An 18,450-nucleotide genomic window follows, 5' to 3' on the forward strand; every position below is an offset into this window, starting at 1 on the left:
GGTGGACTCATCCATTACCCAGGCCGAAGTCACCAAGGTGGTTAGAAAGCTCCTCGGTGGCAAGGCTCCTGGGGTGGATGAAATCCATCCTGAGTACCTTAACTCTCTGGATGTTGTGGGGCTGTCTTGGCTGACACGCCTCTGCAACATCGCGTGGCGATCGGGGACAGTGCCTCTGGATTGGCAGACCGGGGTGGTGGTCCCTCTGTTTAAGAAGCGGGACCGGAGGCTGTGTTCCAACTATAGGGGGATCACACTCCTCAGCCTTCCCAGTAAGGTCTATTCCAGAGTACTGGAGAGGAGAATTCAAACCTCGGATTCAGGAGGAGCAGTGCGGTTTTCGTCCTGGTCGCGGCACACTGGACCAGCTCTACACGCTCCATCGGGTGCTCGAGGGTTCATGGGAGTTTGCCCAACCAGTCCACATGTGTTTTGTGGATCTGGAGAAGGCGTTCCACCGTGTCCCTCGGGGCACCCTGTGAGGAGTGCTCCGGGAGTACGGGGTCCGGGGTCCTTTGCTAAAGGCTATCCAGTCCCTGTATGACCGCAGCAGGAGCTTGGTTCGCATTGCCGGTAGTAAGTCAAACCTGTTTCCAGCGCACGTTGGCCTCCGCCAGCACTGCCCTTTGTCACCGGTTCTGTTCATTATTTTTATGGACAGAATTTCTAAGCGCAGCCAGGGTGTATAGGGGGTCTGGTTTGGGAACCTCAGAATCTCGTCTCTGCTGTTTGCGGACGATGTGGTTCTGTTGGCTTCATCAAATCAGGACCTTCAGCGTGCACTGGGGCGGTTTGCAGCCGAGTGTGAAGCGTCCGGGATGAAAATCAGCACCTCCAAATCCGAGGCCATGGTTCTCGACCGGAAAAAGGTGCTTTGCCCTCTTCAGGTCGGTGGAGTGTCCTTGTCTCAAGTGGAGGAGTTTAAGTATCTCTGGGTCTTGTTCACGAGTGAGGGACGGATGGAGCGTGAGATCGATAGACAGATCGGTGCAGCATCTGCAGTGATGCGGTCGCTGTATCGGACCGTCGTAGTGAAGAGAGAGCTGAGTAGGGGGGGCAAAGCTCTCGATTTACCGATCGATCTAAGTTCCGATCCTCACCTATGGTCATAAGATTTGGCTCATGACAGAAAGAACGAGATCACGAGTACAAGCGGCCGAGATGAGTTTCCTCCGCAGGGTGGCTGGGCGCTCCCTTAGAGATAGGGTGAGGAGCTCGGTCACTCAAGAGGAGCTCGGAGTCGAGCCGCTACTCCTCCACGTCGAAAGGAGTCAGTTGAGGTGGCTTGGGCATCTTTTCCGGATGCCCCCTGGACGCCTCGCTGGAGAGGTGTTCCGGGCACGTCCCACTGGGAGGAGGCCCCCGCAACCCGACTCCGGATAAAGCAGAAGAAAATGGATGGATGGATGGATGGATGATTTGATTTGGCCTATAACCTTGAAAACTGAATCAGTTCTTGCCTATCAGGATATGAATCTTCAGTAAAAACTTCATAAGCCAGAAGAATCAGAATAGCCTTTATTTGCCAAGTATCTTCAAAGAATACAAGGAATTTGACTCCGGTTGAACTGTATTCTCTCCGTGCAAGCATGTATAAACACACACTAAACACAAAATGATTCACAATAAAAAATGTGCAAATAAAAAATGTGCAAATGAAATGTGTGCAAAGGAGAAACAGACAAACAGACTGAAGTTGTACATGAGGTAGATGAATTATTGAGTTTGTTGGCAGGTTAAGTTGTTCATCAGTGTGACGGCCTGTGGAAAGAAACTGTTCCTGTGTCTCGTTGTTTTGACATTTGTAACGTCGATCAGAGGGGAGGAGTGTAAACAGTGTGTGTCCAAGATGTGAGGGGTCTGCAGAGATGTTACCAGCATGCTTCCTGGTCCTGGACTGGTATAAGTCCTTGATTGAGGGCAGGCTGGCTCTGATGATTATTTTCTGCAGATCTGACAGTTCATTGAAGTCTGTGCCTGTCATGTTTGGAGGCAGAGGAAAACCAAACAGAGGTGGAGATGCACAGGACAGACTGGATGATGGATGTGTAGAACATGATGAGCGGTTTCTGGGGCAGGTTATACTTCCTGAGCTGTCTGAGGAAGTACATCCTCTGCTGTCCCTTTTTCCTGATGGAGTCTGTGGGAAGTCCACTTCAGATCCTGGGAGATGGTGGATCCCAGGAACAGGATAGAGTCCACAGTAGACACAGTGTTGTTGAGGATTTGGGGGGGAGGAGGGGGAGTTCTCCTGAAGTCCACTATCATCTCTACTGTCTTGAGTGGCTTCAGCTCCAGGTTATTCTGACCATACCAGAGGACCAACTATTCCACCTCCTGTCTGTATGCAGCCTCATCACCATCCTGGATGAGACCAATAATAGTGGCGTCATCCACAAACTTCAGGAGTTTAACAGAGGGGCCCTCTGAGGTGCAGTCGTTCGTGTAGAGTGGTGTTGTCCAAAAAGTGTTCCAGCAAGGGCCAAGAGGGTGCAGGGTTTTATTGCAGCCAGCAGATGATTTCACTGATGATCTCGTCCCATCTGCTCAAAGTGATGTTAATCAGTGAACTCGCCTGCTGCAGTCAGTGGCTGGAAAGAAAACCTGCACCATCTTGGAACTTTCTGGAATACTTTGGACACCAGTGGTGTAGAGGGAGAAGAGCAGTGGGGAGAGTACACACCCCTGAGAGGAACCAATGCTGATTGTTCGTGTGCTGGATGTGATGCTCCCCAGCCTCACCTGCTGTGTCCTGTCAGTCAGTAAGATGGAGATCCATTGACAGGTGGAAGCTGGCACAGAGAGATTGGAGATATTTTGGTGGAGAATGCCAGGGATGACGGAGTTGAACACCAAGGTGAAGTCCACAAAGAGAATCCTCACATATGTCCCTGCAGTGTCCAGGTGCTGCAGGATGTAATGCAGTCTCATGTAGACTGCATCCTCAACTGACCTATTTGCTCAGTAGGCAAACTGCAGGGGGTCCAGTAGGGGTCCTGTGATGTCCTTCAGTTGGCTAAACACCAGCTATTCAAAAGACTTCATGACTACAGATGTCAGGCCAACAGGCCTGGAGTCATTAGCTGCGGTTACATGGACCAAAAGTAATCTGATTGAACAACCAGATTGAACAATCAGATCAAAATCACGCCATGTAAACAGCTCCATCTGATTAGAATAGCCCAATCCGATCGAAACTACGATTGGGTTAGAGGAGGTGGTGTAACCCTGTTTTTAACCCGATTGCGTTCCATGTAAACGGCACGTTGGATTGTCCGCCTGTGAGGAGCCTTACTGCGCATGTCTGTTACGTCACATCACCACGTGACGCTTCCTGCTCTGTGTTCGCGGAAATGGCGACGGAAAAAACACAGCTGGACTTTACAAGAGCCAACACTCCTCAACATTTTAAAAGAATTTACAATAAGTGGAAAAGCTTGATGGACGTAAGTTGGCAGCACAGACTTGTATCCGGAGTCAGCAGGTCAGTAGAGCAAATTAAAAACTGCTGGGAAGCAACGAGCGCTTTCTACAAGGAGAAGCTAAACGAGCAGAAGTGGCGAGGCTCCAACCAGCTTCTCTTATTATGAATTAATGGAGTAATTATCGGAGCTCGACCCTCTCCAAGGAGGACACTGGAGTAGAAGTCGGTTTTACACCGGAGGAATGTTCACCCGAGACACCGGAAAGCCTGGAAGTAAGTCCTGATAAAATCACGCTAACTCAACGTTCCTTTTTTAAATTTTTTTATGAGGCGTACTTTGAGCCAAATATGTGGATTTAGTTCAAGTTAATGTTGGGGATTCATGTTAAGTTATCCCATAAGTTTATTCTTGGAGTAAAGTGCATGAACACAGTCTGTCATCGAGTTAACCAACACTCTTTATCCTCGTTCACTTTAGTACATCACGTTAATTTCTGCTCTCATATATACAGATGATGATGATGTAAAGAGCACGTCGGAGGAGATTGGTGACAGCAGCTCTCCACAACCTGAAGACCACACAGAGGAGGCTCCAGACAAAAAAGTGAGTTTTTTTAAAGAGTAATATGCTGCAAAATAAAACTACAGTGAGTTATTGAAATTTCCTGTAGAGCTTGTTGAAAAAATAACGTTCAAAGTCATTGCATACTTATTTATTTATTTGGAGTGCTTTATTTTTTAGAAATGGTAATAGTACAGAGTTCCAGCAGAATATGACAGTTAATGTCCTTCAGACAGTTGAGACACATATTTTCATTTCAATTTTGTTTTCCTGTTTTAAGCTTTGTGAAGTCAAAAGCCGTGTGGACGAGTTACAACATATTTGAATATAGAAGCAGGATGATTCTTTGGTATAATACATGACAGAGATCCACAAAGAGAAAAACAAACATTTTTTCTTTGCTAACTGAAATTATACATTCTTTGTAGATCGAAAGCCATCATCTGGTGATGCCAAGCTCCTGGGTGATCGATCAGCCAGCAGAGATCTTTCCTGGACAACATGCAACTGCAGCATGAGAGGAATCTGGAAAGAGAGGAGAGGCTTCTTTCCAGGTTTATGGAAGAAAGTACCCGCTCAACTGAAAGCATAATAGGGCAACTGTTTGATGGTGTTTGGGCTCTCCTTTCTCAGTCCTACTCATCAGCTCCACATTTACATGAACAAAGTTAGTCTCGGACCTAGTTGAGACAAGTATGTAACAGCCTGAAAACTAACTAATTAACCAAGCTCTGAAGGAAGTGAATAAAAGTTTTTAGCACTGTATTTTATTTTTAACCAAACTGTCGTGGTACTGCCAGGTTTTTATTTTATATACGTGTACGGAAGAAAGTTGTATTCACTTTAATAAAAAAAATGTGTTTGTCAGATTTTTTTTAATTATTATTTTGTTAATGGAGATGACCATTTCAGAGAGGGAAGTGACTGAACATGTATTCCTTCAATGCCATCGTTGTCCTGCTCCCACCGGAACGGCTCTGCATCGAGACCTGTGATCCAGGCTGAGGAGACATGCCATCAAAATGACCAGCGTTCTTCAACCAGTAGCCCCCTCCACCTTGACTTCAAAATCCATGAAGTGTTTTTTAGTGTTACACAGAGTGAGCTGAGGTTCACATAATTTCACATGAGATTTCTCCTCTGGGGTCAGATGTGTAGAATTTATGTGGCCTTTCAGCAACCAGTCACGGAGTGGATCTGCAAGGTCACCAATGATTTGTAGCCGTACGTCTTCACCCTCAGTGTTTTTCCACACACTAAAACAGAAAATGGTTATGTATTTTAAAATTCTGATGCTTAATGAGCAATTATATCCTTAAGAATAAATCAGGGGGAAAAAAGCACAATGTGTAGTGGATATGACTTTTTTTTCTCTCTTGAAAGTTTGAAAGGTACCTTTGACAGTTGAGCTCTCAAAAAGGTCTGAATGGCACAAAACATTGGAATCTTGGGTTTTTCCAGGCATTTTGCAACTGATGTTCCAAAATCTAAAAGCAAACAACTTGTTTTAGTTGAGTAAAGTAAGTAAGTAGGAAATGTAAAACGACCTCACACACAAGGTTTGTTTCATTTATTTATGAAACTGATTTATTGTCATATTTCGAAATAGTTCATTGTTTAAAATAAGTTTTGTGAGATTTCATAGTGGGTCTACCTAAAAGCCAGAAAAAAGTTAGCTGAAATCATAAAAGTGGCAGCTGTGATGTTATTGATTGTGAGTCAATGAAAACGACAGACGTTCAGAAATAACCTACCTGCATGTGTCTGTGTGTCCTGTCAGTTAGTCCCATTATTTGAGGGATATGATGTTTCCTCAAAGCACCGTCTGATCTCCAAGGCTTCATTTTCATTTGGCTCGTAAATCAGCTGTTTAATCCGTCGGTGTTTTCATTACGGCTTTACTAACCGTGCTCCGTGGTACATCACGTAAAAACACATTCCGCCGCGCTTGTTTCTTTCTGAACAAGTCCTGAAGAACAAGCATGTTCCTCTGATGCTGCAGTTTCAAAAGAAACGTGCAAAGAATAACAGTGATCTTGATTACGCCGGCTAACAAATTCATTGTTTATACGGGCGGCTTCCGGGTACAATTCATTTGAGTATGTCACAAGCGGCAGACGTCACAACGCAAAGCATTATGGGATTGCTCTACTAACTGAATCAGATCGTAATCACGGTGCATGTAAACACGCACAGCAAGCGGATCATTTTAGGGCACGTTCATGTAAATAGGACAATCTGATCCACCAATCGGACAGAATTCAATCAGATCAGAAATAAAGTGTCCATGTAAACATAGCTACTGTGTGCCGTAATGGAGGGTTTCTTTAGGACTGGGATAAGAGTGGAGCATTTGAAGCAGGATGGAACCTTGTACAGCTCCAGAGATCTGTTGAAAATCCAAGTGAAGATGGGGGCCAGCTGGTTAGCGCAGGCTCTCAGACATAAGGGAGAGACACCATTAGGTCCTGGAGCCTTCTTGATCTGTTGTCTTCAAAACAGCCAATAGGGGGTTCTCTACAGTGTGGGGGGATGGTCTCCTGTAGTGGGTGGTATGCTGAAAAGCTCTCCACACTGTCACAGGATCGTTGGCTGCAAATTGTTTTTCAGCCTATCAGAGGAACTCCACTTTGGTCCTCTGGTCACCTTTATCAGTGTGTTTCTGGCCTTCTTGTACAGGAGCCTGTCACCACTTCTGTAGGCCTACTGCTTGGCCTGGCAGAACTACCTCAGTTTCCCAGTAAACCAAGGTTTGTTGGTCTGCACACACAGGTCCTCACAAAAACTGATGTAAAATGTCACAGTGTCACAAAGTCTATGAAGGTCTGTGGATCCAGCTACAAAGATGTTCCAATCTATGCAGTCAAAACAGGTCTGTAGCTCCTGTCTTGACTCATCCATTCACTTCGTTATTGTCTTCAGTCCAGGCTTTGCAGATTTTAATTTCTGCCTGTAGGTAGGAATGAGGTGGATCAGACAGTGATCAGAGAGTCCCAAAGCTACACAGGGAACAGAGCGAAAGATGTCCTTCATTGTAGTGTATCAGTGGTCAAGAATGTTTTCATCCCTGGTTGGACATGTGATGTGCTATTTATTTATGGTGTTTGTGGCTGAGATTTGCTCTATTAAAATGCACCAGAATGATGAGCAGGAAGCCTGGATACTTCCTCTCCACGTCTATGATCTGGTCAGCAAGCTGCTGCAGCACCTCAGTTATGCACGCCTGAGGTGGGATGAACACACCGACCAGCACACACAAGAAGAACTCTTACAGTCAATAGAATGGGCAACAGTTTATAGCTGAAGGCTGCATGTCCTCTTCAACACTGTGACATCTGTACACCAACCAAAGCACATTGAGCCTCCTTTCGTCTTGCCAGACAGGTCTGTTACATGCAGCAGCTAAAAGCAGGGCAGGTGCAGAGCACTGTCACAGATATGTTCACTGAGCTGGGTTTAAGTGAAACAATGCGGTGGATCTGACTGTTTCCTATTCAGGAGCAGCAATTCATCCATCTTGTTCAGCAGAGAGTGTATGTTGGCGAGGTGAATGGACAGGAGCGCAGTGCAATCCCCATTGCCTCAGTTTCATGAGTGCCCACTCGCGTCCCCCACAGGCGTCTCCTCTAAACTCCATACAAAGGTGCTGCTTCTCCAACCAAAACACCTGTAAAACTCTGATTCAGTGAAAACTGGCAAAAAGTTCCAACAGATGACTGTCCAATGTTTATGAGCTCTTCTCTGGTGTAAGAGACCAAGGAAGAAGAGCAAAGTGCAAAAAACACACAAAGTTCAAGAGAGTGCAATTGCTGCAGCACCTTTTATGGCTGTCTGACAGCAGTCTGTATCATCAACTTGCTGTCTACCTGCGTTTTGGATGCCATCGTGCAGGTGTGGAGGAGGCAGCCTGTCTGCGTTCTGACAGAGCTGGCCACACCTCTTTTCCTCCAGACTGCGTCGGATTATGGCAATATTTGCCATGTCGGGCATGGTTCCGGCAAATTCTTGCTATGTGTGACAGCACTATAATGGAAAACTTACAATTTATAATCTACATTGTTTATAAATGTAACTATTAAATTTTTTCTAACATTTTTGAAACGTAATTTCTTTTGCAACATTTTAATTGTTAAAATTATTATTATAGTATTACTAGTAGAAAGAAAAATTGTCTTCAAAAGTGGACCTTTAATCTAGGGGTGTTGTGGGGGAGGGAGCATGCCCCCCATATTCCCTTTCCATACTGATTCACCCCTGGATGGCTGGCTGACCAGGAGGGTTGATAACGTGTATTATGGAAAAAGCACAACCAGACTGACAGGTAGGATTTTATTTATTTTTTTAATGACATTTCATCCTCAGAAAGCGACTTTCAGCACATCTGGGTGGAAAAAAACAAGCCTTAGCATTTCTTATTGCGTGCGGATCAGTAGTTTTTAGTGAGGACACACAGAGCTACACAGAGTTTCAAAGGAAAAAAAAGGTGTAAAAGTGTCTTTGTAAAGCTCAGTGCAGGTGTGCAGCCATCACCGTGCTTTGAGAGAATACAACTGTTCTTTCAACTCGGAGCTGCTGCAGAAAACACATGAAAATCTTGCAGCATCAAATGCTTCTGGGCGAAGTGGGCAGTTCAATCGAACGACGACCTCCACCTGCCCACGGGCTGCTGCTATCAACCCACAATACAAAAATAATAGTAACACAGTAACATTGAGAAGTAACTTTAATTGGATTACTGATTTGGAAAGATTAAGGCTTTAGATTAATCGTTCCTGACAGTAACACATTGCTCTGTAACACGTTACACTGCATGCTGAACATGAACAACAAATCCAGGCACTTTGCGACAGTGACACAACTGCACCCAACTTTCAGTTCAGTGTAACCAGTCAGCACAGCTGACCGCAGTGGTTTCAACATGCAAATAACCCAGTCAGATCAAGAACCCTGAACCCAAGCTAGATACTAAATACATACAGCAGCCAAAAAACATATGTGACACATAAAAACAAAGTAGGTTACCTGAGCGGTTCAGTGTGACACCCTGGCCTGCATCACAGCCCTCTGGGAAAAACAAACCACCCATATATATACATATTCCACACTCATCACAGAATTCCAGAGGTTTCCGATCACCCGCTCCAGTGGCTCGTGGCCTCAAAGATTTTTCACAGCCACAGAATATTCCATCAAATTCTAGATTTTAGCATCTGAGGCTGGCTGTAACGACATCTTTTTTTTTAAACAGTCAGGTAACTGACAAAGTTGTGCGCGTGCACACACACACACACACACACACTCACACTCACACTCACACTCACACTCACACTCACACTCACACTCACACTCCTCAAATCTAACCAGCGTGTCAAAGATACAAAACCCATCGAGGTTTATCAGCGATGTTCCTGGGTTGGCAGAGGAGTCAAATGACGAACCATCTATTAGGGACAATCAGACTTCTTTCAACGATTTTATTTCGGTGCTGATCAAACAGGTTGGGGTGGCAGGAGAGGAGTTGAAGGGCTGAGAACACATCTTCCAGACTCACCTCCCTGGCTCCCGTGTCCCACACCAGACTGCGATGGCGCAGTGTAGCAGCCAGAGGACGTATGTTGTGTGGGCCGCTGAAGAGGAGGTACTGCTGGCCCACCACCACCAGAGGGCGCCCTGCCTGGAGTGCGGGCTCCAGGCACCAGAGGGCGCCGCCGCCCCACAGGAGCTGCCTCGGTAACAGCTGTCACCCATCACCTGAGACAGCTGACGGCAATTATCACTGGGGTATATCAGCAGGACGGCATCTCCACCTCATCGCCGAGATATCGTTCTACCTGGAAGGTAATAATCTCAGCTGACTGCTTGACAGTAACCTTTGTGATTTTTGTGAGTGATTGCAGACTTTTTTTCTCCAACGAGAGGTGGAGGTAGCTTCCCTGCCGTGCAGGTTGCTGGGTGCAAACGCGCCCACGTTTAATTGTGTTCTTGTTCCTCGCCAGCAGTACCAGGTCCGACACGCGGAGGCAGTGGCCACCTGGGAGTTCGGAACTTGGCGGCTCCAGTATTCCCGGGGTCCTGTGGCGGAGGAAACCGTGTGGTTCCGGTTCTACTTTGGAGAGGCGTCTCCTATCTTCGAGCCTGCCCACACGACACCTTTGTGAATTGAACTTTGTCCATTGTTGTAATTTGTTGTTTTTGTTGTGCACGTTCGCAACAGTAAAGTGTTGTTATTTGACCTATTCCATTGTCCGTTCATTTGCGCCCCCTGTTGTGGGTCCGTGTTCCTACACTTTCCCAACAACGCATCTATCGTGGCCTTAAAGATCATATTCTAAAGAATTGTCCGGCTTGGCCAAAAGGAAAACAAGCTGGACTACTGGTGAGACAAACTCTCTTTTCTGGTTCCTCTCATTCTCGAACATAAACCCCAGTGTAACCCCGTTTTACATATTGCAGTACAGAAAAAAAAAACTAAACTAGATGTCAAATTAAATCCAGTATTTTCCTATGAAATGGGTGTTAAAAGTTCAGTGTTGCATTTTCCCATGCATGCCTGACTCCTCAAACATTGCAGAGGGTAGTGATTGGTTAGTCTCATTGTAATCCCACCCACCAATACGAGGTCTGTCCATAAAGTATAGGTCCTTTTTATTTTTTTCAAAAACTATATGGATTTCATTCATATGTTTTTACGTCAGACATGCTTGAACCCTCGTGCGCATGCGTGAGTTTTTCCACGCCTGTCGGTGACGTCATTCGCCTGTGAGCACTCCTTGTGGGAGGAGTCGTCCAGCCCCTCATCGGAATTCCTTTGTCTGAGAAGTTGCTGAGAGACTGGCGCTTTGTTTGATCAAAATTTTTTCTAAACCTGTGAGAGACATCGAAGTGGACACGGTTCGAAAAATTAAGCTGATTTTCAGTGAAAATTTTAACGGCTGATGAGAGATAAGGACTTCCCACGGAGCGAGACTTCGCGCAGCGGTCCCAGGCGCCTTCGTCAGCCTGTTTCAAGCTGAAAACCTCCACATTTCAGGCTCTATTGATCCAGGACGTCGTGAGAGAACAGAGAAGTTTCAGAAGAAGTCGGTTTCAGCATTTTATCCGGATATTCCACTGTTAAAGGAGATTTTTTTAATGAAAGACGTGCGGACGGGTCCGCACATCGGGATGCAGCCGGCGCGGTGCGGCGGCACAGGAAAAACACCTCCGTGTTGATAACCATTTGTAAAATCCAGGCGGCTTTTGATGGCTTTCAGTGGAGTGAGTATATGAGAAATTGTTTAACAGCTGGACATGTTCCAACTTGTTCTTAAGGCTTCCAACGGAGGTGTTTTTCCTGTGGCGGAGCGTCACGGCGGCTGCGAGCCGACGCTGCAATCCGCCCGCATGTCTTCATTAAAAAAATCTCCTTTAACAGTGGAATATCCAGATAAAATGCTGAAACCGACTTCTTCTGAAACTTCTCTGTTGTCTCACGACGTCCTGGATCAATAGAGCCTGAAATGTGGAGGTTTTCAGCTTGAAACAGGCTGACGACGGCGCCTGAGAGCGCTGCACGACGTCCCACTGCGTGGGAAGTCGTTAAAGCGACAGTATCACCTCAAAATCTCTCATCAGCCGTTAAAATGTTCACCGAAAACCAGCTTAATTTTTCGAACCGTGTCCACTTCGATGTGTCTCACAGGTTTAGAAAAAATTTTGATCAAACAAAGCGCCAGTCTCTCAGCAACTTCTCAGACAAAGGAATTCCGACGAGGGGCTGGACGACTCCTCCCACAAGGAGTGCTCACAGGCGAATGACGTCACCGACAGGCATGGAAAAACTCACGCATGCGCACGAGGGTTCAAGCATGTCTGACGTAAAAACATATGAATGAAATCCATATAGTTTTTGAAAAAAATTAAAAGGACCTATACTTTATGGACAGACCTCGTATATTCGGCTGCACTTGCACGGAGGGGGTAGAGGTGCGCTGATGACCGAAGAGAGAACAAGGTGCCAGAGTGGGGTTAGGAACAACCGTGAGCCAGAAAAAAAAAGAGAATGAAAAAAACCTGAGACGTTTTGGAAACCAGTAGATGGCAAACGAATGAGCTGTCTTCAAAAAGCTCGCTTGGAGAAATTGAATAGAACACAAGTTAATCGAGACATTAGCCATTAGCTCATGTGCTAACGCTAGCTGAAACACTGACTCCGGCCCTCCCTCTGCGTGTGCGTCAGCAAGTAAGAGACGTCAGTTTTTCTCAGCTTCTGCTGGAGCACCAAGAAACCGAGTGGCCTAGTCGAGGCCCAGCACCATTTTGTGCACGTGTCCTGCCGAACCCAGAGATCGGTCAGGGTTTTTGTATGTGTGCGCGTGTGTGTTATTCCTTTTCATGCACAACTTCCCAGAGGACCTGATAGCGAGCCAATCCATTTGGATCTAGTGAGAGAGACCCGAGAAATCGTGGATATTGTCCAATCTGCTACACTCGCCTGTGTGATAGGATCGATTACAGAGACTTTCCTAATCCTAACCCTAACCCTGAAATGCATTTCCCTGGAGTCCCACAGACTTATTTTTTCCTCCCATTCTGGAACATTGGATCCCTCATTCCAGGATTACTTCCTCATTTCGAACTGAACTTATTTTTCTTTCTAATTAACCTGGAAGTGGAATCTTGTAGTTGCAGTATAGAACATGCTCCTCATTTGACTTGTTGTAGTGATTCGACCTGAGCCACTGTTTTTGGGTTATTGTGACCTGTGAATTTAAATCGAATAGCTTGAATCTTAAGGTAAAGAAATACAAGTGATGAGTATACTCAAACCATGATTTATGCCTGAAACTGGGATGTGACTTAGGTTTGACCAAACCAACATTGATTCTGATACTTTTCAAATGCTGATCAATTATTTTTATTTATTTATTTATTTATTTTTGTGTGTGGAATGGAATAACTCTGTTTCTGATATGTATATATGCGTTCATACCTATACATATGTTCATGTTTAACAGTTCTTGTAACTGCTAAAGCCAGCCCTTTTTCACACACTCAGACCATTGTCTTTGGCTTTCATTTAAACATTTCATGGTGCTCCAGCAGACAAACCTATTGGCCCTAGCACTGCTTTTGGGACTCATCCTGGCAGGTTAATATCAGTTGCTACCTCCCTCTCTGGATGTTCAACGTGTTATACCAGCAGTATGCCATTTAGACAGTAAAGCACTGATATATTCAAAGTGAAGTGGTGTCTATGTACGTGTATAGATGCATGCATGTTTGTAATTTCAATCGTGGACAAACTGGGGAAAAATGACATTTGCCGTTTGGCATGCTTATGTATTTTGGGTCAAGGATGAACGCCGCAAAAACGGAAAGTTGATAGGACTAATATTTTTGGAGAAATTAGAGTTATTATGTAAAAACAGCGAACAATGGACATTAATATCACCATTAATCAGTCACTAATAACCAGACAAGCTCTGAACAAAGGAAATATCTCAAGCCTGTCAGTGGTAAAACATGACATCAACAAAATGCGCCAAATAATAAATTCAATCATTCACAAAACTTTCTAATTTTAATTTCCTGCACTTTCAGTTCACTTTCTGGTTGGTTATACAACCTATCTCACCCGGAGAGGGAATCGATGGAACAGCACATCAAAGAAGCTTCAGCTGCAGGTCATATACTTCCTTCATCTTAAGAGCAGGACTGTTTTTTATCAGTCATTCTCAAATGTCCACATCTTGAATCTTACAAATCTGTACACTTGGCATCCATGGGGACTGCACCAGGAGTGGACCCTGCAGCTCAATTTGACCCAACATGGGAAATCGCACCCGGCCCGGACACAGAAAGGATTGACAGATTGATAGCTCTTTTGTGAAGTTGGTTTATAAAGAGTTTAAGGAACCACTAATATTGAATTGCCCAAACTGGACCAAGATAAACAGAAAAATCTTGACCTTATGTTTACTTCAAAAGAAATAGAAAAGGCCCTAATTTCCTTATGATCTAATACGTCACCAAGGGAGGACAGTTTCCCCACTAAATTTTATAGAGTTTAAAGGTGCGTTTACACATAACCAAGACGCGATACGAATGTCATTTTTCTGTCATTCGTGACACATTCCTGACATTCTTAATGTGACTTAACGCATCTGAATAGGTTTCTTAATAGTGTGTGTTGGTGCGTGATATTCTTGATATTCGTGCATGTTTTTGCCTGTCAAAAAATCTTCCACGAATGTCACACATCATCCTCAGTTCGTCTCACGTCGTGGAGGTCGCAACTGAGCGTATTGATCCGTCTTGATGAGTAGTGATCCTTAATAGAACGTGACAACGTTCATAGTGGTTCCTGTGATGGTTCTTGGAGCCCAAACTGTCACGCGTTATTACGAAATGACACGGAAACTGTCAAGTTTTGACACGACTTGTAACGCGGCGTCACATTTCACTGCGCGCCACGATGAATCAGTTTTCTGTCACGTGCACACAATTAAACTCGGCTCCAAATGTCGGTCCACAGTTCCTGCTGAAGCTCCTCAGGACGCTCCTGCAGGTGTTCCACCTGCTGTTGTAACCAATGAGCGGGAGAACGAGTCTGAACCAGAGGAGCGAGAGGAGACTCAGGTGCAGCCAGACATCTCCTCACCTCCTCCAGTCCGGTGGAGGAAGAAGCGCGCGCACAATCAAACCCTGCTGCAACACAATCAGTTTGATTGCTGACACCAAGTTGGCTAAAAGTCTCATTTCAGTGCTCTTCAGCGTGCTCCTGCAGGTGTTCCACCTGCTGCATGTGCCTGATGTTTGGGAAAATGCGCGAGACGAGCTGCATGAAGCCACACATCTGGGTCTGTCCTCCTCCTCCTTTCTGCGCCACTCCATGGCACAGAGCCCAACTACACATGCAGTCACAAAGTTCTTCTGAAAAACTGGAGCGATCTGAATTCGGTTGGATGAATATGGGTGTGTGTGTGGAGACAATTCACCTTGTTCACAACGTGACAGAACTTAATGACGCACTGTTACGCGCAATAGCGCGCAACAACGCGGAATAATATTCTTGACCGTGCGTAATGGTTCCTGATAATTCTCCAGCAACACGTGCCATTAATCGTAACGTGTGGTAACAGGCTGCACCAGTTCCTGAGGAGACCTGATGCCTCTGCCCCGAATAATCACATTCGTGATCAGCGGCCAAGAATGTGTACTTCGTGGCATTCGTGACTTGTCGTCGTTATGTGTAAACGCAGCATAAGGACTTACTCATTCCTCTCCTTATGGATGTAGCTAGTATCCAAAACTCAAAGCCTCCCTGATTCATTCTCTGTGGCTATAATTATAATAATAACCTTTATTTAACCAGATAAAATCCCATTGAGATCGAGACCTCTTTTACAAGGCTGACCTGGCCAAGAAAGGCAGCAGCACACATCATAATGGACAGGTTAACATTATCAAGAGAAGTTAATAAATAAAATACAATCATCTTGGTCATTGTGAGTTGTAATGATGTGTGGCAAAAAAACAAAACAAAAAAAACTGATTTTAATTTAAAGACAGGCATTATGGAAAAGAATTCCATTCGTGATCTTGTAAAACAGAGGCATTCAAAGAAGTTAACTCAGACAATTTCAGTTCAAACTGCAGGACATTCCAATCAGAGGAAGCAGAAAAACTGAAAGCTTTCTTTCCCACCTCAGTGTGGACATGAGGTACACAGAAACTTAACATACTGTTCAAAAGCAGAGGGTAATGGCTTTCCAATCTCTGAAGTAAACTGGATATAGGTTGGAACCAGTCTCATAAGAGTCTTGTAAACCAGCGTCATCAAAGGTGTTTATCTCCTTACAATCAAAGATGACATGCCAGCTTTGCCATACAACTCAGTGGTGTCTGAGGTGGCAATAACCAGTGATGAAACTCAAGGCACAGTGATACAGTGGGGCCAGGGACTGTAGACAACTGCTTGAAATGCACATGTATATGACGTCGCCATAGTCCTGCAAGGTTGCAGTTATCAGGAGCTTCCGGTTACTTAAGGGAAAACACAACTTATTTCTATCCACCTTATTCTTGAGGGCGCTGCTGTAGAAGCAATTATAGGTACAACTTCCTGTTAAACACCAGAAGCAGCAGTGAGCCATTGTTTTCTAGCAGATTTCATTTCTCGGACCGGTTTATTTTAAAGTTTATTGTTTTCTTTTCTAAATGATGATCAGCCCCCCGCATTTAAAAAATGCCCTTGTGCAGCTCCGGAACACGTTGCGCAGTTCGCTTTTGTACTAACAACCAGACAAAGTTAAATCTGAGGCTACAATAGCGATGTTTTAACATGCAGTTGGACTGAGATTGTTTCCACCCCCGACCGAGAGATGAGGAACCCAGAAGGCTGTCGCTGAAAAAAGCTCAAGTTGAAAACACCACCTAAAACATTATACATGTCCTCTTTTCAATTTGTTGGCAAAAAGCCCACAGAGAAATGTCTTAGTTTGTGGTTGGGATGTGACAGACCACCGGAGAAGACAAAGATGACTGACAGCAGTGTCACCAGCAGTGTCACCAGAATGTTGTTGTTGTCCATTCAGCTGCTCCCTTTTTGTTCGGAGTCGCCACAGTAGATAGAGCCAGATCCGCACTGGTAATTGGCACAAGTTTTACGCCGGATGCCCTTCCTGACGCAACTCCAGAATAACAGGTATGATTTCATGTTTCTGGAGGACAAATCACTGTAGTATTAATCATTAGCAACAACTTGTATTAACCTAAAAATGCCATAATTTCAGTACAGACATAACAAAATGTTCAACAAGGCAGTAATTTAATCTTAATCTGAATTTAATATTGTAGATGTTATTATATACCAGGTTTTCTCTTGGTTTCTGGAGCACAGAGATGATGCTGTTACCAGTGGGAAGTTGTGGGGTTGATGGAAGGTTAATGGTGTAATTGAAATGTTGTAATGAAAACCTTAATGCATCACTTCTTGATAATCATGTCCTGTATCACTGCCCTCACACGATCCAGATGAGATGATCAGAGGGAGGAGCTTGTTTGCAGTAACAAAGTCATCATGTGATGCCCAGTGGTGGAGGGTGACACCTGTTCAAAAAGGACCTAACATCACGTCTGAATTGCATCCACCACCACCACCAAGACGGGTGCGAATGACCCAGACTGAACCAAACTGACTCCAAGGACGGACCCAAACTGACCCAAACTGACTTCAACGACGGACCCAAACTGACCAAAACTGACTTCAACGACGGACCCAAACTGACCCAGAATGACCCATATATGACTAAATGAAGTACTTTTATTTATTTTCGGAAATGCGCTCCGTTCTTAAAACAGTACAAGAAGTGCTCTCCGTCCCTCCCTCCCTCCGTCTCGCTGTCTCTTCAGAATGCTGAAACAATGAACAAGGTATGTTTGTGAGTACTGGCAATTTTTTTTTTTTGGGGGGGGGGGGGCATACAACAGACTCTTTGATATCTGATGTTAAGAGCTTTGACGAGGCAGGCAGCAATGTGTCCTGGTGTACGTCTGCAAAGGTGAGTGACGTTTACTTTTAATGTACCGTTTTGAGAATGGAGCACATTTCCAAAAATAAATAAAAATACTTCATTTAGTCATATTTGGTCCATCGATGGAGCCACTTTGGGTCAATCTGGGTCAATTTGGGTAAATCATCACATCCATGAAGACCACCACACCCTGTAGGTGACTGTATCTTAGAGAGTGATGCAGATTCCCTTCCGTATGCATGGATTTTTTTATGCATGGATCTATCAATAGATCGATACATAGATAGATAGATATATTCATTAGATATATATTGCCAATGTATTTTTGAAAAAAGTCTTAAGTTCTTAAGACGTTTTAGAAGGGGACACGATTTGCAAACAGAACAAGCCCATTTTAGTAACCCACAGTTTTCTGGAGAGAAATAAATAAATTTGGGCCTCATACGAATGAATGAAGACCATACCAATGGAAATTATCTTAGAAAAAAATGGTGATTCCTCATTTGAAATTGGCCAGATACTAAAAAGGTGGGAAATGATTATAGTAGCCTGTATGCTTCTTGTAGTCTCTCTATGTTTGATGAGCAATTTTTTTCAGGATATTTGTAAGTTAAAGTGTGATATGGAGAATAGAATGTGTAATAGGTCCAAAGATTACGGTCAGTCTCTTAATAACATAATCACCTTGGAGGAGGTTCAGGAGGCTATTGATAGGGCTAGGCCTAGAAAAGCAGCCGGAGTGGAGGATCTTACGAATGAAGTGCTCAAATCACCTCATTTGCAGTCTGTGTTACATTCTCTTTGTCAAATTTGTTTCAATATTGGCATCACGCCTTCTGTGTGGGGCAAGTTAATTATTATACCTATACGTAAATTAGCAAATGCTGATCCCAGAGTCCCTCTAAATTGCAGGGGAATTAGCTTACTCAGTACAGTTTATAAATTAT

The 18,450-nt window shown here is 44.5% G+C and overlaps 1 protein-coding gene across 1 annotated transcript in view; it reads right to left on the minus strand.

Moving 5' to 3' along the window:
* adamts17 (ADAM metallopeptidase with thrombospondin type 1 motif, 17) overlaps positions 1 to 18,450 on the minus strand; it is a 448,852-nt gene that overhangs the window by 344,371 nt on the left and 86,031 nt on the right. The gene's annotated exons all lie outside the window — the stretch shown is intronic.

Source organism: Thalassophryne amazonica, chromosome 2 (assembly GCF_902500255.1).
Source record: "Thalassophryne amazonica chromosome 2, fThaAma1.1, whole genome shotgun sequence".
Taxonomy (NCBI): Eukaryota; Metazoa; Chordata; class Actinopteri; order Batrachoidiformes; family Batrachoididae; genus Thalassophryne; species Thalassophryne amazonica.